This window comes from Prenolepis imparis, unplaced genomic scaffold (genome assembly GCF_030444845.1).
Source record: "Prenolepis imparis isolate NDT839.2.m4 unplaced genomic scaffold, iyPreImpa1.0 SCAF_6, whole genome shotgun sequence".
Taxonomy (NCBI): Eukaryota; Metazoa; Arthropoda; class Insecta; order Hymenoptera; family Formicidae; genus Prenolepis; species Prenolepis imparis.
Window position 1 is genome coordinate 14752183 of NW_028141164.1, and position 20254 is coordinate 14772436.

Genomic DNA, 20254 nt, shown 5'->3' on the forward strand with positions numbered 1-20254 from the left:
CTGTATATATTCCTTTAGTAATATATTCCTTTTCTTTCTTATTATTTATTTACACGGTTCAAAACTTCTCCTGTTGCTGCAGTTTCTCGCGATGTGATTATAACCCCAGCACTTGTAACACCTTTTAACATAAACATGCTCATAAACCAAACATTTTTTCCATCCTATATTTAATTTCTCTTTTCGTAATATCAATTCATGAGTTATTTTATCTACTTCAATCAGTACCGAGCCGCCTTCTCTTCTTCTTCCTCTAGGTTGTTTAGCATCTTTTTCTTCTCTAGCAATTTTCTTAATCACTTTCATATGAAATCCTGCTCTATTTCCATCAATTTCATTCTGTCTCATAATTGTGTTAGCCAAGGTGTCTTCATCTAAATTGATTTCTTCAGCACCTACATTTATGATTTTTAATTTCGGCTTTATTAGCTTAGGTTCCGTTACATTATAGTCCTCTCCAAGTTTAATTTGAACTGTGTCTTTCAATTTTCTTATTTCATCCATACTTTCGCATCCAAGGATAACCGATCCATTATTTCCAGCTCTAAGTTTTGTAACTCCAACTGCCAAGTTTTTTATGTCTATTTTTTCTTTGACCATTCTCTTAGTGGTTTCACTCTCCTGCTCCTTCCTAGGTTTAATGATTATGACATTTTCTTTCTTCTCTTTTTTTTGTACTATCTCAGCATATTTTCTTTGCGGTTCTCCTGCAGTTCCCCCCAGTGCTTCCTGTATATTATTTTTTAACTCGTCTATTTCTCGATTTATATTACTCATTTCTTCACATAATATTTCCTTCATATAATTCTTAATTTCGCTTTTGTATATCATTTCATCTTTTATTTCTTTAATTGATCTTACTAACCAATCTATTTTTACGTCTATGCCAGAAGGATGCACAGTTGTACCCCCCGGCGTTCCAGCTATTGATCCATTCGATCCCGTAGATCCCTGTCTCTCTCTCTACTGTTACACGTTGTTACTGTTTTTCTCTTCATTTCTTCTTTGTCGCTTCCGACTGTCACTTGATTATATGGGCCCGTACATTTCACTAGTTCTTTGTTTTTATTATATACTCTATGTTTACTCGCACATCCAGGATGGTAAAATAGTTTAATACATTTCTTGCATTGAACTGCTAAACTTTTTATTTCTTTCTTACATGCAGAACATCGATACTCGGCATAGTCACAATCGATGATCTCAATATTATTGATCGATGACATAGACATTAGTATATACTAAGTATATACCCGATCGACTGTATAAGCATAAACAAGCTAATCACCTCTATCTCACTTTACATCTCACGTCAACACTCTTTGTCCGTCTTTAATATCTTTAACTGTCATATGAAATTTCGGTGTGCCGAGTAAGTAATGCACTTCTCACGTACTTCCCACAACTCAGTACATTTCGGCTAAGTAATGCTCACGGCTATTGCCGGTCTATCCCGCCTTGGATTGAGAAACTTTTTATGACACTCCTAGCTACGAAGGCAGTTCGATAAGTCAGTGACTTTTACAAGATATGGCACTCAAATCGCAATCTAATTTTATTTCTGATATTTACCACCTTATTTAAGTATACACACCAAGTTTCAAGTAGATCTGTCAAATAGAAATTTTTTGACAGCGTTCTAAAGCGGATAAGTTTGTGTTTTTTGCTAAAATGGAAAAAAGTGAATTTCGTGTGCTAATAAAACATTACTTTTTGCGTGGAAAAACCATTAAGGAAACTGAAGAAAAGCTAAAAAAGTATTATGGGGACTCTGCTCCGTCGCATGGAATGGTTCACTGAATTTCGTTGTGGTTTTTGGTCGATTGTGAGCAAGCGCGGCACCCATCTGGCCGACAGCTTCTTCATGCCCAAATGTTTATGCAAGATATTAAAAACACGTTCGTTTGAGATGTTTACCATCTTAGCTATCTCGCGTATCTTCACTCGACGGTCGTCCAATACAATATCATGGATTTTATTGACTGTTTCTTCAGTTGTGACCTCATTCGGACGTCCCGGGCGCTCAGCATCATTCGTGCTTGTACGACCACAACGAGTCCCATACTAGAAGAGTGGACGGAGAGGACGCACGGCGAGGTGTCATTCCATCTTGCACAGGTACTAACGGGACACGGCTGCTTCGCAGCATACCTGTGCAAGATTGGAAAGGAGCGAACGACGCACTGCTACCACTGCGAGGAAGGCATGGACACCGCGCAGCATACACTGGCCCATTGGACAGCGTGGGACGGTGAGCGCGGTGTCCTTATGGAGGTAGTGGGCGAGGACCTCTCGCTCCCGGTCATCGTTAGCAAGATGATCGAGAGCGAGGAGACTTGGAAGAGTGTCTCCTCCTTCTGTTCCACAGTCATGAAACAGAAGGAGGAGGCAGAAAGGGAGCGCGAAAGCGCACCCAGGAGCAGCGAAGAGAGCGGAGACGACGGGGGGGGGGGTGCCGCCGGCAAGACGCCGGAGGAGGCGTCCCCGACGGCAGGATCCGCGACACCCGCCGAGGCCAGGAGGAAGAAGGAAACCAAGAGGGAACGGTAGAGGCAACAGCCAAAACTAGACCCTCTCGGTATTTATAGGCCTCGCGGGAAGGAGCATGGGGACGGTCGCGCGGAAACCTAGCCGCGCGACCGTTCTAAGCTACAATTAAGGAGCTTTACCTCTGTGTGCGGCGAGGGGATCCACCACTAGAATCCCCTGAGTCAAACCGCACATGGGGAGGAGGACCGGATCTCAGGTGGGAAACCTGGGACCTGGTCCTGCCCCTCGGGGGGGATACAAAAAAAAATTCCCCCGGGAGGGCGCGGTGTGGAGGAGTGACCCCTCTGCACCGCAACAGAAGGAAAGACAAGCCCCTCGCCTAGTCACACAGGCGAGGGGTAGGGTGTCGCTGCAAACACACGCGGCGGCTCCCACGGGCAGTAAGGCGGGGGCTTCCCGGAAGTAGTGCAATTGTCAGTTTCCCGGGGAGCCCCAACGCCCGAGAAGGTCACCGTGTAGGTTTTAATGGGTAGGCCTCCCATCTCCATGGGCTTTGCACTATCAATCCGCAAGGATTGGAAGTGTTAAGCTTTCGGAGGTGGCGAGGAGAGTCCCACATAACCCTCGTTCCCTTTCCCGAGGGACGAGGGTATGCGTAACGCATTTCCTGCACGTTAAGTTAGGTTGCAATACTCGCTACCATATATTTTTGTGGTGATTGGGTTTTTTTAAAGAGGTAAGATATATTACTTATACACTTTTGTGTAATTTTTTTTAATCATTAATATAAATAATTTTATTTGTTTCGACATGATATTCTCGTATATAAAATTCAGTATACGTGCGTTATGGTTTTGAGCTCCGTGAAGCTTCAAATTATTGCAATATTGAATTAAAAATTATGAGAATTATTAATTATATTTATCTTATGTTCGCAGATTGGAAAAACATAAAATATCACTGCAATTGATTAAACAGGAAAGAAATTAAAGACACAACGCGTCTTTTTGTTTTCTCAATATCGCTATAGTGACAATAAAAATAGAATGATTTGAATGAATGATTGTGTCGACTTGTGTTGTTAAATAGAAAGCATCCAATATATATGTATATGTGTGTGACTAACAAGGGAACGGTCGGAAGTGTCCCTCACCGATTTCAATGAGCTTTGAATATGTTGTAGAGCATTGAAAAATATTAGACCCGTATTTTTTTTTAGCAGCGTATCTCGACGAAAATTCGTGCAAGAGTTGGGTCTAACATTGTTTATTCCAAAGTTTATGGTCTACCGAAAGGGTGTAATCAAAGGCATCCCTTGCGACATCTCTCTGGAGGAAGTTTCAGCGACCTTGGAAAAAGAGAATTCTCTGGTGAGAATAACTAACGTATTTAGACTAAAAAGAAAAGACTCGACTACTAAAAAATGGATTGACTCTCAGTCAATCTGCATTGAATTCAAGAATCAAGAACTCCCAAAGAGTGTAAAGTTATGGAAACTAAACCTCTTCGTAACATCGTATATCCCCCCTATTAGGAGGTGTTTTAAATGCGGCAAATTAGGCCACACAAGTAAAAGTTGTTCAGCGGTTCAGGATACATGTCTGAACTGTGAGGGCCATCATCCAATCTCTCCTAACGATCCATGTAAATTAACGCCGAAATGTGTGAATTATAACGAAGACCATCACACTTTAAGCCGGGATTGTATTAAATTCAAAATAAACAGTGAGATTAACAAAATCATGGCATTGGACAACCTCTCGTATATAGAAGCACGGAGGATCATTATGAAGGCCCAAAATACATACGAAGCATCAAGAGTGCCTGACAAAAACAGAAGAAACTTTCCATCCCTAATCACTCATCGGAAGGATGTCTCAGCATTACAGGATATCTATTCAAGTAACCGTCCAGCTACGTACGCGGAACTGGCAAATTCCGGAAACAAACCCTCACTAGAGCTACCACATTTCATTCCAAGGAACCTGGAAGATCTGCTCAAGAAAATACTGTCCGCTCCTGACCAGGAAAAACTAGTAGAGAGGCTAGTAAATACAATTGAACTGCACATGGGTAAAATAGCGAAAGAACTTACGGAAGTAGGTAATTCTAAGAGTAATAATGACCCAAGGGGTTAAAATAGTTCAATGGAACTCTAGAAGTTTTAAGTACAAAATGAATGAACTCTTATCGCTTTTCCAAAATGTTGACATTTTTTTAATTTCAGAGACTTGGCTGGACTTTCGGGACACCATATCGTTCCGGAGCTTCGATGTTGTTCGGAGCGACCGCATTACACGTAGAGGTGGAGGGGTTTTGATCTTGGTTCGTTCAAGTATCAAATATTCAATCCTGGAGGATATTCTGGACTGCCAGGGAGGCTTAGAGATATGTGGCATTGAAATTTTCACGGATTCGAGTAAGATCTCCGTAATCTCCTTATATAGACCTCTAGATGGACCGTTTATTAGCTCCAGTTCCTGGAATAGTTTTTTCGATCATTTTTCAAGAGATGCCATAATAGGTTGTGACTTCAACCTTCCGAACGATCAAATTCTTCCACTTTTAGAGGGGCTTTCGAGCTTGGATTTTATACTTTTAAATGACGACTCTCCTACGTTAATTGGGAACGAAACTATTCTTCTATTCTGGACTTATCTATTATTAGTTCTTCGTTAGGATTGAATACCTCATGGTCCGTAAATGACGATCCATGGGGAAACGATCACTTTCCAATTTTTATTAACATAAAAGTAAAATCTTCGGCTAGGGTAAGACATTCAAGACCCAAATTATACTCTTCGAGAACTGATTGGGACCGATTTTCTGAATCGTTAGATAAGGACCTGGCAGAACAAAGTCTGGAGGTTTTATCCATAACCGAAATTCAACCTCTTTACACCTCATTTATTTCGCTAATTACAGACAACCTTAAAAGAGCCTCTCTAACTCGTAGTTCCAAAGACATTGTAGCTAACCCCTATAACAAAGGTCCCCAGTCAAAGATCATACGTAAAGATCCTAAAAGCTACTTAAGAAAGAATGCTGAAAGATCCAATCAAAAGATTCGCAAACCAAGCCCTTGGTGGAATGAGGAGTGCGACCTGCTCATTGGTGAACGTAAGAAGGCACTTGACTGTTTTAAAAAAGAAAAGACTAGAGAAAACTTTTTAACGTACAAGAGAGAAGTGGCTAGAACTAGAATTGGGTTAAAAAAAATAAAAAAAGGAAGCTTTCAAAATTTTTGCGAAAGCTTGAGGAAGGATTCGAATCCTTATGTTTGAAGGAAGATCAAGGCTTTCAAAAACAGATTTAATTCCTCGGAAACTAAAAACAAATTCAACGAAACGACGCTAGAAATTATTAAAAATCAGATTTCATCCCTGATAAAAAAATCGATAGAAAACAATAGGAACCAATACGATCTATAGAAAATCTTATCGTTTCTTATCGTATCCTATTGTTTAACTTTTTAGATTTCGAAAGAAATGTTATTGTTTTTTATCGTTTTCTTTCATTCTTTGTTAAAACCGGATTCAGTCGTTAGAATACGATAAAATTCTTATTGTGATATATTGTTTTTTATTGTTTTATTGGAATTTATCAAGAAAAAATGATTGAAAATCTATTCGTAATTAATTGTATATTTACAATAAAAAAAGTTTTAAGTTTTTTAACGTACAACTACAAAAAAACCTATTATATAATTTTTAATAACTAGCGGATCCTGACGTCGATAATGGGGGGGTTTTGCAAAATTATTTTATTTAATATTTTTGGTTTCATGATTAGCTTTTATTCCAGGATTAACGACATCGATAGCTCTTTAATGTTTGTTTTTCTTTACTTATATTTTTAAAACAAATTCAGCAAAACTTTCTTTTAATTTCCAAGGTGGGGGTTTAACCCCAAAACCCTCCCCCCAGGATCCGCTAGTGTTTTTAATCATGCATCAACCATAAACGATTAAAAACGTATTTTATAAATGTATTATCGTAAAGTTACAACAGAAAACATCCCTGATAAAAAATCGATAGAAAACAATAGGAACCGATACGATTTGCAAAAACAGTACATTAATTGCAATTACATTGCAGTAATATTACAATCTTGCAAGTTGCATTGTAATACTGTAAGGACATTATAGAAACATATAACTGTAATATTTTATGAAAAATCTTACAGCAACATTCCAAAAATAGTATTCAGTAAAATCGTTAGTTCCTTCATTTACCGCTATGCGACGCGCGATTCACTATCTATCTCATAATTAAGTTTTAGTCAGGAGAATTATATAAAGTTGATAAAATTAACTCTAAGATTAAATAAGGTACTTGTCTCTTAATTTTAAATGTCGAGTAAATGCTAGATTTAACGCTTGATGTTATAACATCAATAATGTTTTATAACATCAGCATAAACTAGCATTTACTTAATTTAAAGTTAATAATTATAGAAATATATATATTTTACTACATTAAATTACTATAAGATAGGATACTTACGAAAGAAAACGCTAGAGAATCAATCGTACATTTACGATATTCTTTCGTTAACTTTCGATTCATAACTACGATTAAAAACAATGTAATCGTTTTCTGTTGTTTTCTATGGATTTTTTTTATCAGGGATCCTTGTTTCCCCTCTGGGCTCCTTGCAACCGAGTCAACCCTCCGGCAGAAGGCTTTGACCCAGTGCTAGATTCTCCTTTCACTCATAGAGTTGGAATATGCAATGCAAAATCTAAAAATAAAATCAAGTCGGGACTTGACGGTATTGATTACAAAATAATTTCGAAATTAACCAGCTCAGCTAAAGAATTTCTATTAATAATATATAACAGAATTTTTGAAGCACATAGATTCCCAGTTGAATAGAATAAATACCTGGTATTTTTTATTCCAAAAGCAGGGGACTCCCTTAGTTTTCGTCCAATTTCGTTGGCTTCGTGCCTGTGTAAAATATGCGAAAGATTAATAATGAATAGATTAAGTTGGTATTTTGAGTTCCACAAGCTCCTGCCAGCAACGCAATTCGGTTTCAGACGAAGTAAGTCATGCATCGACAACTTATCTATTTTGCAAACCAACATCCTATTATCCTTTCAAAAAAACCAGCCAATGGTAGCGGCGTTTCTAGATATAAAATCTGCCTATGACAACATGCTAACTGACATACTCATAAAAAAGTTGATAAGCCTGGGTTTACCTCCAAACAATTGCCTTCATACAGAACCTGGTATATTCTAGGCAAGTGCATTGTCGATTCGAAGAAATAGACGAAATAGTATGGGCTTTCAAGGGTCTTCCGCAAGGTAGCGTTCTAAGTCCTTTATTGTACAATATTTAAGTTTCCAACTTGGAGATTTGCTGTTTACATGACTGTAAAATCATTCAATATGACGATATAGCCCTCTTTAATTCCTCGGGTGATCTCTCAGTAAGTAGGACATCACTAGAGAAATCTGTGGACAACATTTCAAGTACTCTATTTTTCTTAGGATTGGAGCTTTCAGTTAAAAAAACCAAACTCTGCATCTTTAAAAGAAATGGGCATACAAGACCTAATAACAGTTGCTTTATAACCATTAATAACAAAAGGATAGACCCCTCACCCTGTGTTCGCTTTCTAGGCATCACGTTCACTTCCAATCTGAACTGGAACCAACATGTTGCACATATATGGAAAAGCTGTCAATGTCCTCTTAAAATCATAAACTGTTTAAGATACACCTGGTGGGGAGCTGATCCGAGATTGCTGAAAACAATCTACACAGCCCTTATAAGATCCCACATAGACTATGGTTGTTTCTTACTGCATGGCCTTAACAATAGTCAAAGAATAAAACTCGATAGGATACAATATAAAGCTTTAAGACTAGTGATGGGACTGAGAGCTTCCTCCCCCACTAACTTTGTTTTAGCTGAGGGAAAGGAGCCTCCTCTGTCCCTAAGATCCGCCTTTCTGTGCAAAAAATATGTCACAAAGATTTGCACGCAAATTGAACATCCAATTTTCCCAACATTATTAGAACTCCAACGTTTAAAGGAAGACCCTACTGTTGTAGATAGAATCAAAATTCCAATTATTTTAGAAAAATTTATGGAAATATCGAGTATCGAACATCTCATTGAATCGAGTTCTCGTCCTCATTGCTTTTCGAAACCGCTAGCCTCCATCTTCTTTCGTCCTTCTGTTAACTTAAGTGAGGGTATCAAATTCGACAAGTTAGCAAACAACAACCAGCAATTATTTTGCGAGTTGTTCAACGAGGAACTAAGAGAATCCTTCTGTATTTTTACGGATGGCTCGAAAACGCAGAATCTGGAATATACTGGTTTTTCAATCGTGTCATTGGATAATACTCTTTGCTATAGGTTTAGAACTCTATCATATGCCTCTATATTCTCTCTGGAAGCGATGGCCATCCTGGAGGCAGTTGAAAGTGTGATTAAACTCCAGATTATGCATGTTACCTTATTTTCGGACTCTAAATCGGTACTAACGGCGCTAAACAATATATTAGCCTTCATAATAGAACGTCGCATTTAATATTTGAAATAAAACATCAAATAAAGGAATTATCTGACAAAGGAGGTAGTATCAAACTAGTTTGGGTTCCTAGCCACTGCGGAATCAGTGGTAACGAATTGGCGGATAAATTAGCTAAGAAAGCCCCTAAACACGGTATAGACCAGGTATCTCGGTTAGTGACTTTGGTTCCAGGTGGAAATCGGAGATGTTTGATCTTTTTTATGCATGGTGTAAAGAAACAGGGAAAAGTAGGGCTGTTTGGTATATGGAAAATTGTCTCCTAATAGGAGACCATGGTACCACGACTGTAACAGAAGGGGTATTGTCTCCATATGTCCTGCGAAGGGGTATTGTCTCCATATGTAGACTGAGATGTGGTCACACCTCTCTGTTAAAAAATCTATCCAAACTAGATATAGTGCCTTCCCCAAATTGCTCCCTATGTAACACACCTGAGTCTGCGGATCACGTTTTCTGGCAGTGCGGTCGCTTCGGGGAGCAGAGAGCGTCTTTAATTGAGCGGCTGGTTGGGACGATCGGGACGTTACCGTTTCCAGTCAGGTCTCTATTCGCTACTTTAGACAAAGAAATAATATGGGCAATAAGCTCCTTCATACAGGAAATTAAATATAATATTTAACCCCTTTGTATATAGGTGTATATAGAAGTTAAGTTTAATATAAATTTATCGTAATTTAAGTATTTAGTTCACTTGTTAGTTAAATTCATAATACCAAACAGTACAAATTATTTATAATATAAAAATTAAGTTCAATTTTAATTTTAATTTTAATTTTAATTTTAATTTAGAATCAAAATAGGAGTTTAATCCTAGCTCAATATTTAGTTTGAGCCTTAGTCTCAGTTACAGTTTAATTGCTCTATTGCTCTAACGCTATAAGTAACTCTTGAAGTCAGTATAAAAATTATGTCCGGTTCCTTTAATTAAGATTCTAGTTAAACTTTAGGATTAAGTAGCTGTTTAAATTTAAATTTAAATTTCAGTTTTAGTTTTAGTTATAGCTACTCAACTCTTTCTCAACATATACATTAAGCAAAACCAAGACTGAAAAGATAGGGTTAGACAATACAAGAATTGTTAAAAGGAGTACAAATTTAAGTAATAAGTTATAATCAATCTATATGTTTGCTATTATATATATTATAGTTACTTATATTTCTATCTACTCAGTATATTATTTTCTAAGAGTATAAGACAAAAACAAAAACTCAGTCACTTATTTTCGTAAAATTATTCTTGTATTCAATTTGTTAAAAACCTAAAATACTAAAAGCTAAAATTAAGAAACTACACCGACTTTTGTAAAACAAGCCTCACAAGGAGTTACCACTAGTCAATAAGTTTAGACTCTGTACTAACTAAGCTGTATGGCCACCAGGCCAAAGCGTGCCTTTTGCTCAATAAAAAAAAAAAGAAAGAGTTCCTCTAGTAAGAGTTAAGACAATCCGCCATATATAGCCAAATTCCGGAAGTTGTTTACGCGCCAATTTTGAATTGATATATTTCACTTGAACATTTATTTATACAATACAAAAGATAAATTAAAAAGAAAGTTAAATACAGTATATAAGCATATAATTATCGACGACAAAAATTATTTAAAAATTGTACTTCTGAAAAAAACTCAAAAATGCTGTTAGAACAATATAATAATAATATAGGTATAGGTAATATATATATATATATATATATATATATATATATATCAAAGATGAAATAATGAATCAAAGATGAATAATATAAAAAAAATGTTTAATTTTCTTCAAAAAGTTTATTTTTATTTTTAACAGATATATTTAACAGATTTGTATGTACACGCACCGGCAAGAATGATGTCCTGAGTTAGATGTGTGCGAATACGTGTATGACAGCCGAAAGTCATACACGTATTCGCACACATCTAACGCCGGACATCATTCCTGCCAGTGCGTGTACAAAGAAAAAATCAAAATTCTCTTTAGAACGTGAATTATTTTTACAAAAAATAGTTTAGATAAACATTAATCATTTGAAACTAAATTAATATCTTTATAAATATCTAATTTTTGTTCATAAAAGCATATATCACTGACGAGGTACTATTAAAGACCGGTGGTCTTACGGGAGTTAGTGTGACTGGAAAAAGAGCGCTGTGTACTAGCGCCCTCTCAGTAATATTGCGGCCGGAGTGAGAAATAGTAACTAAATCTAATTGTAAGAGATGATAAAATAATACATGTATATACCCATACAGCAAAATGTTAACAAAAAGAACTCTTAATGTTCTCTCATTCAAGATTTGGACATCCAAAAATTTCTTTAAAAAGATAACTTAATGAGATCAGAAAGAGCTCTTATGCGCCATATTTAGAGAAAAAAAAGACTTCTTCCGATAGTCATCAAACAGATAACTTTTTTGAGATATCTTATATTAGATATCAAAAAGATATCTAAAATTAGATGTCAAAATGATATCTAAAATTAGATGTCAAAAAAGATATCTAAAATTGGATATCTTTAGGAGTTCACGTTTATGATGTTAATAAGACATCTATGCGAAAACATTCAAAACACTAAAAAAACGCAGTCTTTGGTGAGATATTTAAGTAAGCTCCTCAAAGAGAGTTTTTGACAATGAAAGACAGAGATCTTTATTCATATTGTCATTCATATATCCTTCCCTTTGGAAAGCTTGCTAAATATCTCACCACAAGCTTCGTGTTTTTTGGTGTTCCCAATTGTCACCTGCTTACATAAAATTATTATTAAATGGCTTTTGAAAAGTGACACTGAAATTTGTTTAATAGCCATATTAAATAACTCTATGCGTTAGAATCAAATTTAATCGATTTTTACAGATTATTAGTATTTAAAACAAGCCATTTTATATTATAGAGATATATTAAACATTTCAGTATCATTTTATCAATGGCTATTACTTAATATTAATAAAATAAATCACTGGATTATTTATTATATTATTTTAATATTTTTTAATATAAACAATATTAAAATATTAACAATATATTATATAATGTTCATATAATAATCTTTAAAAAAATACACTAATAATCATTTAAAGAAAAATAAAATATTTTTGTTTTAACAGAACTGAAACGTGTTTAAAGTGAAAATCAAGTAATAATCATTAAAAAAAAAACATTTTTGTTTTTACATAACTATAAAATGTATTTAAAGTAAAATATATTAACGAAAAATTATTTTAAATTGTTATTTTTATTTTTTTTTTGTTCCTTTAGGAAGACGATCGCCAGCATGTTGTAACCATGATTTAATAACGGCTTGTATTTTATCAATCGTAGAATCAGTTCGACAATTAATTATGGATTCTAAAATAAGAAAATAATTAAATTATAAGTACAACATATATTTAAGAATATATAAAGCACTCAATTATCATATTCTGAACCTTTCCAATTTTTAAAATTATATTAATAAACATTTAAATAGAAATTTTGTATACAACAGCAATGCTAGTATTTATTAAAAATTGTAAGAAAAAATTCTATTGTCAAATCATATTGTAGTATTGTCATATTGTCATCATAATTGAATATTATGATATATAATAGATATTAAAAGAACATGCTTAAATAGTTAGTAAGTTTCCTTATTGACTGATTGAATATTATTACGTTCTAAAAATTTATTTGTCGATATAAACAATTATTTAAAGTGATGTATAGTAAAAATTAAACTTTATATACAGTAAACTATTATCAATAAATATATAAAAAAAGGAAATTTAAAATAGTATTATTAATAGGGTAGTTAAATTAATCGACCACACTAGCCAATGAATTTGTCTAAGCTATGACTTTATCGACCATATGGTTGTGGTCTTTATAAAGTACAACTTGAAATTATTAATTACAAATTTTTCTTAAGTGAGAAAAATATTGGTCCGAAAGTCGCTGAATCGGGAATCGAACCCGAGTCTTTCGCTTGCCGGGCGACTGCTCTTACCTCTAAGCTATTCAGACCCTTCGAAACAATACTTTTCTCTTTGGTTAAAAATATGTGATAACATTTTTGATGCAAAAAATTAATTAGAAATAAATAAATTAAGAAGACATCGTTTAATTAGAGTACACACACTAAAATGTTAAATAAATGTTGAAATATAATATAAAAAAACTTACATATTGTGAACGAGCTACAGCATCTTCCTTCAGCAATATTTCAATATCATTTAATTCCTTTTCTGTCGTAATAGGCAAGTTTAAGGTCAGATTATTCGTATCATTGCGAGGCCCTTCACTCATATCCAATACAAGCAGATAAATAGAATTTATTGCTTTTTTAATTGCTTGCATATCTGTACGACATGGTGCTATAAAAAAAATCAGATATAATCGAACAATTTAATTAATAAACAGACAAAAATTTGTAATTGTATTTACTGCAACATAAGTCATGATGTTGTTACGTCCGGCAGACTCCACGATTCTTTTCTTTCCCACGACCAAGGTGAAGTTTGTTGTTAGGTAAATAAAAAAAGGAAGAAAAGAGATAATAATAATCTAAGCGGCACGTATATAATAAAACGAAAACGTGCCCAGCGAAACGGACAGCTGCAGATATCGTGAGCGACCGATAAATATCACAAAATCGGTAAATAAAAAAAGACCGGGCGGAAAGATTCCGAAAAGCGAATTCTAGCCGACACCCTCGCGAATAATAAGTTAAAATCACACATCGGCAAAACACAAAGACGGCGAGAGCGGGCCGAAAGCGAGCCCACCTTTGAGGGGAAAACTAGAACAATGAATTGATAAAATTAAACGTGCCGAGCGAAGCGGCACCGCAGCGGAAACTCTCGCGAGAAACCGACAAACATTGTAAATCGGGAAAACACAACGACGGCGAGAACGCGCCGAAAGCAAATCCTTCCCTAGTAAGATTAGGGGAAAACAAATAATGAAAACGAAAGTGTGCAAAATAAGATAGCACACCTGCGGGTATTCTCGCGAGAAAGCGGCGAAAAATATAAAGATTAAAAAGATGCCATACGCATCGACTCTCAGCAAACAAGCTCTAAGCCGCACGTGAGGGCAATAAAGCGAGAACCCGCCGATAAAAGCGGCACTAACAAACGACAAATATCGCGATATAGGAAAAACTAACAACAAACACCGCCGTCGATATCGAAATCTCGAGACATCCCCGTTTTTGGGAAAGCGAGTTCCGATTCGCAGACGCCTGCACTAAACTTTTGATTCGTCGATCCTTGCAACGCTCCCCATAGAAAGGGAAAGTAAAAATATTAAAAACGCGATTATGAACTTCTATTCGCAGGATTTTGTCAAAAGGCGGAACGGAGGGCGTGAATCAAAAACCGGGATATAAATGCGAACTTCTCTGCGGAGCGTCACTTATCGTTCTTCGTCGAACACCCACAGTTTTTCTTTGCGTTTTCACCGCAACACTTAGTGCGCGAAAGACTTCTCAGTGCGAATTCTCAGTGTGAGATCAGCGTGAACACTCAGTGAGAAACTCTGTGAACTTCCGACATAACAACAATCGGATAGACCAGCCAGAGCCAGAGCCAGCGCCAGAAGCAAACGAAAAAGAAATATATTAGGTGTACAACTTTGCTTCCGCCGTTTTCCTATAGATAGCTTTAGCGGTAAGTAGTGGTCGAAATAAATAGATCATAGACGTCATGCAATAAACTTGGGCATCTGTCAACATAACTCTATAGAAACATTAGTCGATTTGTGTCTGCATCATAAAGTTATTCTCGATTGAAAATGTCAGTTTACGAGTCAAATTCTCGTCATTTGCGGGAGGTTTTAATTTTCTGCTTCAATATGAAGAAATCTGCGGCTGAGGCTCATCGAATGCTCTCAAATACTTATGGTGAGGCCGCTATTAGTGAAAGAACGTGTCGTGAGTGGTTTCAACGCTTCAAGAACGGTGATTTTCACGTCGAAGACCGGCATAGCGGTGGAAGAGAGAAGGTTTTCGAAGATGCAGAATTGGAGGCATTACTTAATGAAGACTCGAGTCAAAGTCAAGAAGAATTGGCACGATCATTGGGAGTGACTCAACAAGCAATTTCAAAACGCCTCAAAGACATGGGAATGATTCAGAAGCAAGGAAATTGGGTGCCGTACGAGTTGAAACCGAGAGATGTTGAACGGCGTTTGTTTGCTTGTGAACAGTTGCTTGAAAGACGGAAGGGATTTCTGCATCGCATTGTGACTGGGAACGAAAAATGGGTTCATTACGATAACCCCAAGCGCAGAAAATCATGGGGATATCCCGGCCATGCTTCCACGTCGACGGCCAAACCGAATAACCTCCCGCAAATGACGAGAATTTGGCTCGTAAACTGACATTTTCAATCGAGAATAACTTTATGATGCAGACACAAATCGACTAATGTTTCTATGGGGTTATGTTGACAGATGCCCAAGTTTATTGCATGACGTCTATGATCTATTTATTTCGACCATTACTTACCGCTAAAGCTATCTATAGGAAAACGGCGGAAGCAAAGTTGTACACCTAATATATATATATATATACTACGCTCACTACAAGTAGTAAGTCTATTTTTTATATCACCCTACTAAAAGGAGTTCTTGGATAAATAATATTATTTAACATTTATTATTTATTTAACTGTCCAACAGACGTTATAGAAAAGTTCGCATTAAACCCCCTCGTCCTCAAGCTCTCCTTATCACCGTCGGGTTCCCTGCATAATAGCAGTGAGAGCTCCTGATCTCACGGGTTCCCTGCGTAATTGCAGTGCGAGCTCCTGATCTCGCGGGTTTCCTGCGTAACTGCAGAGTGAGCCCCACGACCTCTTCTTATCTCGCGGGTTCCCTGCGTAACTGCAGAGTGAGCCTCCTTGACTTCCCCCACCATACTAACGAACAGAATTATAGAAGTGCAAACTTTTCAATAATATATATATATATATATATATATATATTAAATAAATATTGAAGTTATAAATAACATATATTGAGCAAATATTATATCCATGAACTCCCTCGAAGACTCGCTTCTTATCATTGTCATTATTTAGTGAAAACCCAGCAGCATTCAAAAAGGGTTATAAAACACTCGCGAAATCGGCGGAATCGACGCTTGAGGCGAGAAGTGGCTCGGGCTACGGCTGACTCATTCCCGGACGATAGTCCAACTCAAGACTTGTTAGAGCGCTTAATCACCGAACATATTAACATAATTAATAAGCACAGCGGAAATAGAAACCCTGATACTCCCCATTACCCTTCGGTTTCCTCTCCAGAGCCATCGTGCATTCCATCTCCAGCACCTCAGCACCACTTTCCCTCTCCCTGTCTCAGTCGCTCTCCTTCCCCCTCAACCCCCGACATAGAGTGTGGCGAAAGCTGCACGTGCCAAGAAGCGGAAGAATCTCCCACTAATTACACTAACGCTTTCAACTTCTTAAAGGCACACATCGGGCGAATTCCTTTCTCCCACGAGAACCAATGCTATAAATGGCTACTCGAAACCTTCCCTATCTTAGATCTCCCTCTCCCACGAGGAACTTATTCCTGCGGTCCTGAGGAGCCAGACGAAGAGCAGTTCATGCGAATCGTGGCAGGAAGTCTCCCAGGTACCCTCATCCCCATGTTTACTCTTATCCACCCCAATCCTATCGGATTCCCCGCCGACATCCTTCAAGCTTTCCTTCCCCCCTCCACTATTGAAATTTCCGAAATTAAATAAATAAAAAAAAAAAGAAAAAAAATAAACCCACCCGCACATACTCTCACGTACACTCTAATATTTATTTTTACCTAATTATTAAAAAATGAAAAATTATTGTAATAACCAATCGGGACCATAATATATTTAGACAATAAACTCTTCCCCCTTCATGTTCCGATTGATGACCACCGTACTTATGTAACACCCGCGAAACACACAAACACACACACCTATTTATAGATTAAATCCCGCGCGCGAGTTAATTGTTACTTATGTATCCGTCTTTTCACCGTTTTTATTTATATGAATAAAACTTAATTTTATTATGAACTCGCGTTTAATTAATTGATTAACCCGCTCTCATTACCTCCGTCCAGAGATCGCACTAAGGTCCCATCCCGCGCATAAAAAGAGATTAAATTCTCTTGCCGAAAAGGGACCACCGAGCGAACGCCCTTTAAATAGCGTAAGAGCGACCCTCGCGGTCGTTGACCTATTTGGGGCCTAAACACGTTCGTTCGGCTCGAACAAAACGCACTACCTGGCGTTGTTCGACTTAAGTAGTTACGTCCTTCCTTTCAACTCTTCCTTCCTTGAGTCTGGACGTAACAATGTTTATGTGTACGTTGTTCGTTTCGTCTTTCAACATTGTTTTGTAGATGTGCAGAATTTTTATCGAGCTTAATATCTGAAATTTGTTTTGATATATTAACTGTAAAGGTACGACAATTCTATCAAAATAACAGAATAATTTATAAGTCATATATGTAATTCACATTATATCATTTAACATTTATTAAATGTATAAAGCTTACTGGTTTCAACGACACTACGAATAATTGGTTTAGCTTTTAATTGATATACTATTTTATTGTTATCCAATTGAGATGAATCTGCAAAGAAAATTATTGTGTTACAAAATGTTAAAAAATTTAATATATTAATATAAATTTATTCTAATTTCCGTATTTTTTAACTTACCAAATTTATTTTGTCGCGTCGATATTTGATTTGTATTATTTACATCATCTTTTACTTCAAACATATCATCTTGTGTTTCATTATATTCTGGTTCAACATTATTATTTATTGGCTCAGATTCTTTTATTACTAGAAATGAATCTTGAGAAAAGATATCTCCATATTCTAGAGGTGGACTTTCAGAAACTGTTTTCTAATTGTTGTTTTCTTCGCTATCATTAAAACTGTTTGATACACCTATGAAAAAATTGATTAAGTGCATTTTTTCAAAATTTAAATATTTAAATTTTATCGAGCAAACAAATAAATTTTGATCATGCGCACAATAAAAAAATATTAGGAATAAATATTAAATATTAAGAATAGCAATTATTTTAAAATAATAAAATCTTAAAAATAAAAGACTGATATACCAATACAAATTTGGGTAAAGGATTCTTAATGAATAAAAGTATAAGAGCCTTTATACCCGAATTTGTATTTGTATATCAGTCTTTTATTTTAAAGATTTTATTATTTTAAATAATTCCTATTTTTAATATTTAATATTCCTAATATTTTCTCTATTACACATACAGGAACTTAATCAGAATTTTATATTTCAAAGTAAATAACAAAAATATTAAATCTGTCATATTCAAAATTTTATCATCACCTGCTGCAACTTCGCTTATGATTTCTTTATTCCTATTTTTTGGAATATAATGGATTGGAGGTTTTTGAAAATTCTTTTGGATATCTATAAAAAAATGTAAATATATTAAATAACAAACATTATTATTAAATTATAATTACTTATTATAGAGAATATTTTTAATGATTTATTATGAGAGTTTAGACCTTTTTCTGAATCTTCATCAGATTCTTCATCTTCATCTTCGTCTTCGTCTTCGTCTTCGTCTTTGTCGTCGTCATCTTGAGGAACACTATTATTTTTTTTAGATTTTGGAAGTTTTTCATTTTTAACATCTATAAAAAAATATGATAAAATAGAGTATTACTTTAAATGTAAATATTTGAAAGAGAAAAATATAAAAAAATAAAATTTTTATTAATTTGTAAATTTCAAAAATTTGTATATTTTCAACGAATTTAAATGCTTACATGATTTCTTATGTTCTTCATTGGAAGAACAAAGACGGCGCGGTTTACTGGTGGCACGTTTTACAGGAAGTGACTTATTGTTAGTTACTTTATTTACAATTGCTTGAAATGCATCTTCATCATTAGTCGAAATATCAACAGCTTGGATTTCAATATCTCTGGCTTCATTATATGTAGCTTAAAAATAATAAAGAATACAATAGAAATATTTGAAGATGAAATGATTGATATTATAAATTGACATTAAACTTACCAAATGGTCCTATAAATCTACTATAATGAATCGTATTCCAATTTTCTTTTGGCAATATTGCTTTAATGCATGCAAGAGTAGGATTTTTAGGTTTGGGTGGCCATTTAAAAGTTTTGGATTCCATAAATAACCAACAACTTGGTATCGTAGCACTCCACTCTTTCCAAAATACAATAAAATACATTTCTGAAATTAAAAATGTTTCACTTTGAAAAAAATATTCTAGATTTATTCTAAGTGAATTTATTAATTAATATCAATATATATATATATATATATATATATATATATAATAATTTCATATAATAGTTTTATAATTTCTTTAGTGGAAAAAATTTTTTAAATTTATTATTATGTCAGCTGCTGTAAATAACAATTTAATCATATTAAATAAAAATAATTTCTATAAATATAAATCAAGTGTTGAAGATAGTTAGAATTTTTACTTACTATGAATAAAATATTTAATAAATTGAAATTATATATATAATTAGAATGACTTTTAGAAAGTAATACAGGGTGTCCCGTACCTACCGAATCACTGATATATATATAGTTATAGATTCCTGACGTCATTTGGAGACGATTTTTCCTCAGTGAAAATGTCGAGAGAGGTCATCATTTTTTGCATGTTCTCAATTTTTGCCATCATGTATCTTTATAACTAACAATAACCCTTAAATTAAAATTCTATTAAAGTAAACTTTACCTGAAATTAACTGAAGAATGTGATTTTGTTAATATTTTATTTCCATAAGACTTTTAGTTTACGAAAAAGCCTTTATTTTCAATCGTTTGTAATTTGAAAATTATTGGTGCCTCGACATTTTCACTGAGGAAAAATCGTTTCCAAATGACGTACGTCAGGAATCTAACTGTATATCAGTGATTCGGTAGATACGGGACACCCTGTATATAGCACTTAATTTTTGGAAGAAAATTATATTATTATATATATATATATATATATATATCTGAATAAATTACAATAATAAATTTCAAGAGAAAAAACTTTTTACGTGTTAAGCATAACCTCAAATAAAAGTCTATTAGACTTACCTATTTAACGTTTAATAAACCGATGTTTGAAGGAAAATTATATTGCAACTCGTTACAGCTCGTAGAAGCACATACATATATATAAAAAATTATAGAAAATACCGGCTTTCCTTCCA

At 34.9% G+C, this 20254-nt stretch overlaps 2 pseudogenes; one reads left to right on the top strand and one right to left on the bottom strand.

Annotated features, from left to right (window-relative positions):
• The first annotated feature begins 4665 nt into the window (after positions 1-4665).
• LOC145937461 (uncharacterized) lies at positions 4666-5921 on the top strand (annotated as a pseudogene).
• A 2718-nt stretch (positions 5922-8639) lies between these two features.
• Positions 8640-19263, bottom strand: LOC145937463 (uncharacterized; annotated as a pseudogene).
• Between the last annotated feature and the right edge of the window lie 991 nt (positions 19264-20254).